The following is a 12,628-nucleotide window of genomic DNA, read 5'->3' on the forward strand; positions in this document are numbered from 1 at the left end:
CTGACACCTGCTTTTAAAAATGAAAATAATCTGAGGAATATTTAAGTGAGTCACAGTTCAGCTGCCACATTTAAAAAAACAAAAACAGGAGGGTGGGGCTTAAAGGATGGCCTTAGGGGAGAGATAATGGCCACTGGGCAAGGCTCTCCAAGGGGCCTCTTCAAATGAAAGCAAACTCAGAGGAATCCCCAGAGACCCCAACTTCCCTTTCTTAGAAGCTCTGCCTCCTCACACCCTCCAAGCTACAGGTCAGCTGTGTGCCACAGCAAGTGGCTGGGGCCCTCAGGGGAGCGAAGAAAGGAAGCTGAAGAACTTAGGAACTACCTGTGATCAAGCACCATTTAGACCCTGCCCTGCACCTCCTCAGGATCCCTGTCCCTCTTTTTGCCCCCTCACACCATCCTGTCTACACACAGACTCTGCCCACACACAGTCCCCGCCCACACAGTCTGCGCCCCCTTCTTCAAAAGCATCTGTCTAGCTCTGCTTAGTTCTTTCTGACAACTGTTGCAAAATCTCAAGTGATAACGAAGGGACCTCTTTCGCCATTTTCTAACCAGGGTTTGACACAGGTTCTGATGCATACGAAACATTTAATAAACGTGTTAAGTGACCAAAAACTCCTGAACGTTACCATTTTATTTCCACCTGCAACTTTCTATTTAATTCCGTCTCGCACCTATTCTTTATTTATGTAGCTATGACCCTTCGGATGTTGGCAGCTGGGAGCACCATTTCATAGATGAGAAAACTGAAGTTCGAATCAGTGAAGTGGAACTGCCTGTATGCCCCGGTTGGTAGCTGAAAAAGCCAAGCACCCTATAGGTCTTTCACCTGGGTTCTCATGCTCTTTCAGCCACAGGAGGTACCTTTCCTGAACTGTGGATGCTCCATGGGCAATAGAATGTCAAAGGGAACTCTGTTACCCCAGGACCTAACCTGGGGCCATGTGCATGGTAGGAGCTCGGTAGCTAAGACAAGCCAACCTAGAGCTTCTGTTGGCGGCTGTTCTTTCACAGGGAAGAGGTGTTGGAGGTAGGGGATGTATCATAGGTGGCAGTGATAGAGAACTGTTGTCACAAACGGGAAATCTTAGAGAAAAAATGCAAGGCAGAATGCATCAGTAGAATCACAGGCTAGGTTGTATGAGTCAGACTCTTAAGTGCTCGGAGATTCAGCAAAGGGAAGGGAGAGACCAAAGGAGATTAAATCAGATCCTTCGTGGAACTGGGGTCCTGCACTGAACCTTGATGAAAGGCTACAAGTTGGTTAAGTAAGGAATCAGGAGCTGAGTCTTCCAAATGTAAAATATAGAGCATGGTGTTTATTCCCACCCTCTCTGGGGACAGGAGAATAATCAGACTATAGCAGGGGGCCCAAGAAGGAGAAAAACAAAAAGAAATGGGTCAGAGCAGCTCAAATTAGAACCGACCATAAATTCCAGGACATCCATTTCCCTCTGCATTTTGGTCCCCATCAGGAATCTCCCATCCCTCTCTCTGCTCTTCTTTCTCAGTCCTTGTCTTCCCATTCTGTCCAACATTCCCCCACCCCCCACCACCACACCTTCTCTTTCCTCTAATAGTCTCACCTTCTTCACCAGGCCTCCTCTGCTGATTCTCCTTGTGGCCCCTTTCTCCTCCCCTCTACATTATTCCCACAAATCAGTTCACAGCACAATGCCACAAACAGTGACCAAATTCCAGCTGCCTATGCCAGCCAGCACTAGGTTGAGTATATTGAGACAAATAAGACCATTTTTATATAAAATATTTGTATTAAAGATTTCAAAGTACCCAGGATTAGCATCGTTGTTTCAGCTGAAATCCTTCCAGGCCACACTCCAACCTCTCCCCACTGCTCCCGTCTCACTGCCTTTCCCTTCAGGGCTGGTGTAGACCTAGGGGTTGTGACCACCAGTTGAAGCTATGTGCCACCTCACCCAGTGGCAGGAACAGGTAGAAAGGGTTAAACAAGATCACTTCTATCAAAGGGGACCTTTCACCACAACCCCAACCCAGGACAAAGTCTCCATTCCTTCACATGTTTGATTACTGCATTTGGAGCTCACTGGAAAAAAACTGGCTTTACTTTGAGATTTTTCCAGCTCTCTCCCTTGCTCTATTGGTCTCAGCTACTCCGCCAGAGCCTCAGACTTATTTGTCTTCCCCTGTATTTATGCACAGGGTATTTGTGCAGTAACACCTAGATTTGGCTGAGATTTCTGAGAAACAGTTATCGTATATGCTACAGAAGACTGCGGGTGTCTACCTGACTTCTAAGCATGACTTGGAATGCAGAGCTGGGCACAGTCGGATTATTTTTAGCATTGTTATGGGGCTATTGAGTGTCTATCCATGCTCTCTTCTCTCCCTGGGGTCTCAGATGTCACCTTCCAAGATACTCAGAGTCTCCAAGAGGAGTGTGGTCAGCCTGTAACGAGGTAGTTGAGCCCACCCTCAACTGCTAGCCTCTCCCAAGCCTTCCCCATGGTAGCCCTGGACTTGCTGGATGACACAAATAAACTTCCAGAGAAATTCAGTCCACATGAGGAAATAGCCCACACAGGTCCACACTGGATACAGAGCCTTAGTGTGTCCTCAGGCAATGCCCACCCCGCACCAGGAACACTTCAGCCTCACCCATTCCCCTTCCCAGAGCCTGAGTTCCAGCCCCTTTCCTAAAGCTGTCTTCCAAAATGAAAGCTCCTCACACCCAGCAAGTCCAGATGGAAAGGCTTGCTCTTCTCTCGGTTACGCTCTTTCCGCAACCTTCCCCTTTGAAGAAAGGCACTCCCAATCTCCAGATGCTCAGGCTACAAAGCCAGGATACATTTTTGGAATTTTCCTTTCCCTTGCCTCTCCTCTATTCAGTCTTTCACCAAGCCCAGAATATTTTATCTCCAAAATATCTCGCAGGCCATCCACTTCTCTCCTTCACTGCCATGACACGAGCCCAGACCACTATCATCTATCTATCAAGTAGATCACTCACTAGTGTCTCAGCTCCCACTGTTCCCTTTTAGAATATCCTCCATACTATAGCCAGATTGAGCCACCCAAAACCAAGTCTGATCACATCATTCCCCTGCTTAAAACTTTCCAATGGCACTAAGGAAAAAAGAAATGTCCCAAGCCCCTCATATGGCCTCTAAGGTCTTTCATGATCTGGCACCTGATCACTCCCACGTGAACCATCTCCCAGGCCACACTACACTCTTACCCCTCCTTGCCAATCACAATCCTCAAACATCCCAAGTCCCTCAGCACATGCTGGCCTGTGTGCCTAGAAAAGAACACTGACCCCTGTGTGCCCATGCTCGTTCCTGCCTGGCTAACTCCAGCTATCCTTCAAGTCTCCTTAAAATTCATATTAGCAAAGGCCTTCCATGACCACCCTAATCTAGATTTCATTCCACAGTTTTAATCTCTCATGATACCCTATACTTCTCCTCCACAGTTTGTAATTATATGATCACGGATGCAATAGTATGTTTAAGTCTCCCTCAGACTATAAGCTTCAGGAGGGTAGGGGCCATGTGTTTCCTTACCCCTATATTACCACTTGGAGGCACAAATATTAATGAGTCACTCTCATTGAGGAACTCATACTCTCATGCTAAAGACACACCTATGAACAGGACATTCTAACTCAACCTCTAAGGTCAAGGTGTATTAGTCCATTCTCGCACTGCTATAAAGATACAACCTGAGACTGGATAAAAGAGGTTTAATTGACTCACAGTTCCACATGGCTTGGGAAGCCTCAGGAAACATACAATCATGGCAGAATGGGATGCAAGGATCTTCTCCGCATGGGAACAGGACAGAGAACTGCAAGTAGGGGAAATGCCAGACGATTATCAAACCATCAGATCTCATGAGAACTCACTCACTATCATGAGAACAGGATGGGAGAAACCACCCCCATGATCCAGTCATTTCCCTCCCTTGACACATGGGGATTACAATTCAAGATGAGATTTGGGTGGGGACACAGAGCCAAACCAAATCACAGGGCTGTGAAGGTTAGCAAGGTCTAGGGCATAGCCACGTTAGCCCAGGAAAACACCAGCTTCCTGGAGTCTGTGAGCATCTAAAGGATGAGCCAAACTCGACCGGTGTGTTGGCCATTTGATCACGGCACCTGCTGCTCCTACAGCTCCTTCTAAGGGACGGCTGCCCCACCTGGGCCTGAGGAATGGGTAGTCATGGCCACGCCTTACCCCAGACCTACCCACCAGACCTCTGCTCCCTGACACAGTTGATTTCATAATAGGGGGTGCCTGACCAAGAGTAAACAATCCCCAGGCTTTCTAGCATGGCATAGAGCAGCAGTGCTCAAATTCTGGGGGCTCAGAACATCTTTATATGCTTAAAAATTGCTTAGAACTACAGAAAACTTTTGTTTTTGTGGCTTATATCTACTAATATTAACTGTATTTTTTATACAACACCACATATCTGTAAATTTTACCATATTTTTAACTCTAAAAACATTCATTTATGAGTTCATTTAAAAATAAAAATAGAAAACCTATTACATCCTAACATAAACAACATATTTTTATGTTAATCACTTATGTCTTTAGATGAAGGCATACTTACACATAGACACATGGCTTAGAAGGTATATAAGCTCTGGAAACTTTGTGATTTTGAGTTGGTCTGGCAATTTTTTCCAGGTCTTCTCCCTGTACCTGGTAACAAAAATAAACTCCCTTCTTTCCCAGTTCATCTGCATCTCTATATTAGTCTGCAAGAATAAGCAGCCCGACCCTCAGTTTGGTCTGGGAACAACATCTCCTCCAACCTCAATGCCGGCTGTTGTGCCAGACCCTCCTTCTCTACCCTTCAGCAGCTTCGAGTGCATGGAGTTTGATCCTCAACATTAGAATCAACAGGGCAGCTTAAAAAGAAATTTTAAGTCCAAGCCCCATCCCAGAGCAATTAAATCAGAACTTCTAGAAGTGGTTAAATCATTGCTATTTTTAGAAAGCCACCAAGGTGATTCTAACATGCAGCCAGGGTTGAGAACTACTGAGGATTAAAGTTTTTGTGTGAATCCATCTTCCTTCTTTCTGGTCTCTAGTGCTTAAGGGAAGGAGGGTCCCCTTTGATAATGAGACCTGGCCTCTTGGTAAGGAGATTCATGAGACTTAATTATTCCAAGGGTATGAGCAAAAATGTCTAACAACTAATATGTATAATTAAAATTTAATGATATATTTTGTGAGCCAGTCATTCAGCAAATATCTACAGCATGCTTATTACATGTCATACACTCAGCATATAACAAACAGACAAAAATTCCTGCCTTCATGAAGCTTACATTCTAGTGAGAGGAATAACAAATTAGTAAAATATATGCTATGTTAAATGGTGACAAGTACTATGGAAAAAAATGAAGCAGAGACTAGGACCAGGAATTCCCCAGGGATGGGGAGGGTTTGCTCTGTTTAGAATGGCAGAGACTTAAGTCAGAGAGAGGGAATAGCTCTGTAGACACCTGAAGAAAGAACATTCCAGTCAGTGGAGGGTTACCCTAAGATAGGAGTGTGCCTACCATGTGCTAAGCTCCTTGCAGACATCTTGTATTTTATTCTCACACAACTATTTAAGGGAGGTGTTATCCCCATTTTCCAAACACTGTTCAGAAAGAATCAGTAGGCTGAGTGCAGTGTTTCACATCTGTAATCCCAGTACTTTGGGAGGCCGAGGCAGGTGGAACTTCCGAACTTGAGGTCAGAAGTTCGAGACCAGCCTGGCCAACCCCATCTTTACTAAAACTACAAAAATTTGCTGGGCGTGGTGGTGCATTCCTGTAATCCCAGCTCCTCAGAGGCTGAGGCAGGAGAATCACTTGAACCCAGGAGGCAGAGGTTGCAGTGAGCAGAGATCACACTACTGTACTCCAGCCTGGGTGACAGAGCAAGACTGTCTAAAAACACAAACAAACAAACAAAAACACACAGAAAGGATCAGTAGCTTGTCCAAGGGCACAGTAAAAGTTGAAGCGTGAGTGAAGTGAAGAGTGGCCCAGCAGATCTCTCAGCAGAAACCCTACAAGCCAGAAGAGTGGGGGCCAATATTCAACATCCTTAAAGAACAGAACTTTCAGCCCAGAATTTCATATCCAGCCAAACTAAGCTTCACAACTGAAGGAAAAATAAAATCTTTTATGAACAAGCAAGTACTCAGAGATTTTATTACCACCAGGCCTGCTTTATAAGAGCTTCTGAAAGAAGCACTACACATAGAAAGAAACAACCAGTATTAGCCTTTCTAAAAATATACCAAAAAGTAAAGAGCAACAACATAAAGAAGAATTTACATCAACGAATGGATAAAACAGCCAGTTAACATCAAATGGCAGTAATCCTAAATTTAAATCGACTAAATCCCCCAATCAAAAGATACAGCCAAAACCCAACAGTATGCTACATCCAGACCCATTTCACATGCAAGGATACACAAAGACTCAAAACAAAGGGATGGAGAATGATTTACCAACCAAATGGAGAGCAAAAATAAATAAATAAATAAAAAGCAGGAGATGCAATTCTCGTATCTGATGAAATAGATTTTAAAGCAACAAAGAGATAGTGGTAAAAGGATCAATGCAACAACAAGAGCTAACGATGCTAACACCCAGATACATAGATACTTAGACTCAATGAGACAGAAAATTAATAAGGATATCAAGGACTCGAACTCAGATCCGGAACAAGTAAACTTAATAAATATTTATAGAGCTCTCCACTTTAAATACACAAAATATACATTCTTGTCAATACCACATCACACCTACTTATAGGTTTAAATTAAATATTGATTGGCCATTATTAGTAACCTTTTTTTTTAGAATAAAGCAACATTTCTGTTCTCTCTCCCTCCTTTTCTTCCTCTTTCTTCCTCTCCTTCACTACTTTTTCTTCTTTCCTTCTCTCAAAAAAAAGAAAAAAAAGAAATCAACTTGTAGACCTCTAGATCCAGGTCGGCAATGTCTCTCTCATTGCCTGATTTCCTTTCTTCCCTTCTCTCTCTCCCTCCCTTCCTTACTCCCTCCCTCCCTTCCTCCTTACCTCCCTCCCTCCCTCCCTCCCTCCCTTCCTTACTCCCTCCCTCCCTTCCTCCTTACCTCCCTCCCTCCCTCCCTTCCTTACTCCCTCCCTTCCTTACTCCCTCCTTCCCTTCCTCCTTACCTCCCTCCCTCCCTCCCTTCTTTCCTCCCTCCCTTCCTCCTTTCCTCCCTTCCTTCCTCCCTCCCTTCCTCCTTTCCTCCCTTCCTACAAAAAAAAAATAATATAAAAAATAAAAATAAAAGAGTGGCCCAGAGTGTGAGTACCCTGTGGAGTCCAATAAAAGAGTAGTTGGGGGTATGAGCTTTGGATTGGTTGGTTTGCATATGAAAGGCACACTTGCAAATGAGTCCTTTCTATATCCAGGAATTGACTAAACCCTAGGAGGGGCAGTGCCTCCAGAATCAGCCAGGCCCCAGATGTCAAAATATCAAAAAACACGGAAAATAAAAAGACATGATGAAGTCAGTGCTGATTTATTTATCCATCTCCTCCTGCCTGCAGCACAGTGCCTGGCCATAGCAGATGCTTCAGTGGTTGCTCACAGAAAGCCTAAGATGAGCAGCACAGAACAAGCAGTCATGTCTCGGGAGATACACAAGGGTCGGAGCGGGAGGTGTTGATCACATTGTTTTCCATCCCTGACAGCCAGCAGACAAGACCGGAGGGACAGGTAGCAGGAAGGGGAGTTCCGATGTAGGAAGAAGGAATTATTTTGAGAGAGAAGCAATCTCAGTACGACCCTACCGTGAGCAAACAAGCTGGAGATCAGGAGGGCTCCAGACGTCACAGGGGCTCCTTCTTATAGCATTGAGCCAAGGTGAGCCGTGATCCTTTCCAGGGTCTACAGATATCACCTCCTGCATTTGCCATCACTACCCCCTCCCCAGTCTAACTCTTGAAAGTCCTGAAATGCCTGTGATTCGGCTGGAGCAGCCATCCTCATCCCAGGTAACAGACTCATTACCTGCCTGCCCCTCGTGCCTGGTGCTGGGCAGCTTCCGTTGTTCTCTGGAGCTTGGTTGGCTGCCAAGCCTTAAATCCAAAAGTTACTTTCTTTCTTGTGCTGGCACAAAAGAAAGTTTTGGCCTTCAGATGGATTTTTTTTCCCCATTCTTCCCCACAATGACCAGACTCTGAAAAGAAGAGCAAATGACTTTTTCCTCTTGGCAGAATCATGAGAGTTTAATCAGTTCAAGTCTAGAATGTTTGTGGATCAACACTCACTCAGCAAACCTCGATGGATCGTGATGTGTGAAGAAGAGGGTGAACTCACAGCATTGTATCAAGCAAGGGTTATTCTACAATCAAATGCATGCTTGACCATGGCAAAGTGCTTCTGCACATTTGCTTTTATCTTAGATCTATCCACAACTCTGCAAAGAGGTAAGGGAGTATATTATTCCTACTTTATCCATGTTGGAAACTGAAACTCAGAAAGGTCAAATAACCTGACCAAGGTCATGGCAGGAACCAAGAGCCTCTAATTCCCCTGCGGAATATTCTGGCCTCAGCCCTGCTGGGAGACACTGCTCCGAGACTTCAGAGCAAAGAGAGGAGTTTCTTGTTTTCTGTTCAGGAGGCAGGAATAGTAGAAGAGCACAGATTCTGAAGCTAGAAAATGTAGACTTGAATCCATTCCTATCCCTCACTAGCTGTGTGCCCTTAAGTGTGTTACTTAATATCTCTGAGGCTCCGCCTCCTCTTACACAGAGAACAGACTATCCCTCACCGGGTTTTTGTAAAGACTCAGTGAACCAGCTTTAATAACACACCCGGTTTAGTGCCTGATGCGAAGTAGCTGTGCAAAAAGTGCTGGTTCTCTCTCTGTCTTCTGTTCCGGGGTAACACTTGGCCACGTGGAAAAACGGCCACATACTCATTCTCAGAGTCCTGAGCTGAACAGATTTCCCAGGAGCTGATGGTTTGAGGTTTGTGGGCTATGGCTAAGGGGTATGAGATTTCAGGGCATGACGCTCACACAAAACCCCGAATGTGAGGTTGGGGTGAGTGCAGCATGCTGATGCCTGAGCAGAAACCCTTGAGTGACACTTGGAAATCATGGCTTAAGAACACTTGGGTGTGCAGTGGCATCAGAGGAGTCAGGGGAGGTACGCTGAACTTCACAGTGGCACTCCCACGCAATTAGGCAAATTCTTTGGACCTCACTGATTTTCTTTAAGAAGGCCTTTCTGTCTTCACTCTCCAAGAATTCATTAAATTCTTTCTTGACACTATTTTCATTCTGTGGTTCGAACATCAGAGTAAGGAGCTCCATAAAACTGTTCCCAGCAGGATCTTTCTTTCATGAATCCTAAATAAATTTTTTCCAGCTTTAAGGAGTGGTGGCCACTCTGAGACTTGGCAAACATGTCAGCCTCGACCCTGAATATGACTTGATCCTACAGCATGTTGCTCCTGCCAATCAGTGGGTCCCTGATGGACGTGTCTTCATTTATTCAGTCCGCTAGGCTTAGTGTTCATTCTTGAGAAAATCCATCCTGGTCCCTCAGGACCTTCCGTTAATAGACTGGTTTTGCAGTAGCTACTCCCACCCTGCTGTTTCCCCTCAGTTTAGTGCTTTGCCAATTCACTTTCACTCCAGCCTTCTCTTACACTTTTCAGCCTCCTGTCACAATGGAGGCTTAAATGGGAAGCTTCTCTTTACTTGGAAGGACCAATGCCAGATAAGGGTTGGTCTGAGGAGGATTCAGGGGCCAGGACCGCACCTTACCCGGAGCTTGAGCATCACCCTTGCTGTTCTGAATCTGTGCCATCCTTTTGGTACCTTGGATCCTGCAATTAAAAGAGAAAGCAGAGACTGCCTAGCTCACAGACCCTGAGGATAATTTACTGACATCATGGCACTGGAGAGGGTCATGAATACCTGGCTCAAGCCCAGCTCCCCAGAGAGTACATTTGAAAAAATGTCAAATATATGTAAAGTACCCCCTCCCCACCAGTATTGTATATGGCACAATTTCACTGAAACCCCACCCTGAACATCGTCATAAGAACATCATCATAAAACCCACATTCTCCTACTAGCACTGGGGGCATGATTAGGAACAATTAAAGGACAAATGCAGTGTTCATTCCCAATTAAAAGAGATTTGACTTCAGAGGTCCGGTATGAATTCTTTCCTTAAAGAAGCACAATAGAGCATAGTAATCAGAGATTCAGGCTCTAGTGCCAAACTATTGGATTCAAATCCAAGCTCTGCCAGTTGCTTAACCTCTTTTGTGCCTCGATTTCCTCATTTATAAAATAGAAATAATAATAGCAATCAACTTGTAGGGACGCTGTGAAGAATAAAAGTGTCAGTACATATAAAGCACGTGAAACAGCGCCCAGCACACAGTAAGTGCTAACTAAAAGGAGCAGTCACCATGCTCCCCTTGGTGGACTTTTACACTGCATGGGGGCTCCCTGGGAGTACACAGGCAGGAGTTCCCAGATGGATGTGGGGTCTTTCAACATCCTGACATCAGCAACATTTTGTGTGTATTCCCCAATGTCCACAATCATGGATCAGAAAATAACCAAGATTACGCAAATTTTACACACTGTCTATAGGAAAGACGAGCCCAGTGTAGCCATCCCACCCCCACCTTTCCAGTGTGCCACCGTGAAGCACCCCAACAGTCCAGCTTCAGCCACGGCGAAGGCCAACTGCAGTCCCCCAATGAATGACTGACACAAACAAATCACAAAATACCCTTCACTCTCAAGGTAGGAATGATTTCATGTATCTTCAGTTTTCATATATGGCGGCAGGGGTTCTCAACATTTTATTTAAATTTCATTTAAAATTTATTTTAACCATGTAAACAAGCCATGATGAAAATGTGGCATATACTCAATGTTGATACATAGAGGCCACCAGCCCAGTAACTTAGGAAACCAAATTAACTTATTTTTATGCAGGCTTCCGAATGAAGTTTTCTTGTTTTAATTAAAAAGTACCCTGAGACTAAGAGTCAAGCTATGAAAAGGCCATTACTATTTGCAGCTACTCAACTGTATACACCAGGGTTTCTTGGAGCTATGCAACCAAAAGCAAAATCTAGAGAGAAACTGGAGGCCGAAACTGATACAACTCTGCAATTTGTCGCATAGGCCGATTTCAATTTCCTGTGCTCATCAAAACAACACCATTCACATTATACAACGTCGGTGTCACCAATCACAAAACATATGTGTGCTCATAAAATATGGCTCTCATCTAAATATTTTATTATTGAAAGAAGTTTGAAATCCCACTGGAATTGTTACAACAGTATGCCAGTGTCCCTCAAAACCCTCCCCTATGCCTCTCCCAGAGCAATGCAATCTCTCCACTATACGCCTAGGATTGTGACTTTCTCCTACTTGAAAACTTTCAGCAGCTCCTCCCATTCTCCATAAGACAAAGTGAGGACTCCTCAGCTTGGCAGCCAAGGGCATAGCAATCTTGTTCCCACATACTGTTCCCTGGCATCTCTTGTTCCCTGGCATCAGTCCCTGCTCCAGCTGCACAGAACTGCTTGGTATTTCCTAGGAAATGTCAGGTATTTTCATGCTGTTCCCTTGGCCGCAAATGTCCTTATCTCTCTCCCTCTTCCAGCCACCTCCCCTCACTCCAGCTTGTTTCTGAAATTCATCCATCGGGGCCAACTCAAGCAGCATCTCCTTCAGCAGCCCATGGCTCAGTGGTGCTCCTGCAGCACCTTACACCTGGCTCTATGGTGAAATGATCGGTATGCATCTCCAGGTTCCTCACCTGATTGACAGCTTCTGCTGAAGTAGTGATGTTTATCTTTATATTCTAGCACACACACATGTTCAATAACATAGAAGGAAGAGAGGGAGGAGAAAGAGAGAAGTGGGAAGAGGACAGAGGAAGGATAGAAGAGGAGGAAGTGACAGCCAAGCCTCCCATGCCATGCCTGCCACCTCCCAGGAGCATGGAAATAGCCCTTCCAGACTAAGCTGTGTTCCTGGACTACCTGTGTGACTACTCTTTTCCCTGCTCTTTCAAGGTAATACCTTTGATTCCCTTTCAGCTTCTTGACACCAAATAACACTTGTGAGGCAGTGTTACTCCTATTACACAGATGAGGTAACTGAGACCAGAGACATAAGATGATGGGCCAGAATTCTGCCAAGGACCTGGTCTAATTCCTCTAAGGGCCCAGTTTATCCATCACTGTGTGTTCAGTTCATATGTATGTGTGTGTAAGTATGCACACTTTGGTCGGGCACTGTGGTGGGACGGATGTGGCTTAGTCTTTTCTATTAAAAAAATGATTCAACCAAAGCTACAATTTCATGAATTAGAGGCAGCATTTTGCCTTGGGCTTTTTATTCTGTGCAAATAGGTTGGTATGGAAACCACACTTCTGAGGTTGCAGTCAAAACACCATTTGTCTCTATTGGTGTTCTTAAAACGTTACATGCTGATAGAAGATGAGAAATTTCTGCATTTGCCAAATCAATTCTTTCCTGTCAACAAGCATCTATCTATAAATGGTTGTAAAGTAATTGTAGCAAACTCTTTCAAAATA

At 44.7% G+C, this 12,628-nt stretch overlaps 1 long non-coding RNA gene across 2 annotated transcripts in view; it reads right to left on the minus strand.

The window, feature by feature from the left end:
• LOC103796028 (uncharacterized) overlaps positions 1–12,628 on the minus strand; it is a 46,807-nt gene that overhangs the window by 26,300 nt on the left and 7,879 nt on the right. For both annotated transcript variants that reach the window (XR_013523056.1, XR_013523057.1), the window contains 4 exons: positions 9,816–9,877; positions 8,049–8,147; positions 4,608–4,699; positions 3,743–3,833 (listed from right to left, as the gene is read on the minus strand). This is a non-coding gene — a long non-coding RNA (uncharacterized LOC103796028). The remainder of the gene's footprint in view (positions 1–3,742; positions 3,834–4,607; positions 4,700–8,048; positions 8,148–9,815; positions 9,878–12,628) is intronic.

The sequence above is a fragment of the Callithrix jacchus genome, chromosome 10, assembly GCF_049354715.1.
Source record: "Callithrix jacchus isolate 240 chromosome 10, calJac240_pri, whole genome shotgun sequence".
NCBI lineage: Eukaryota > Metazoa > Chordata > Mammalia > Primates > Cebidae > Callithrix > Callithrix jacchus.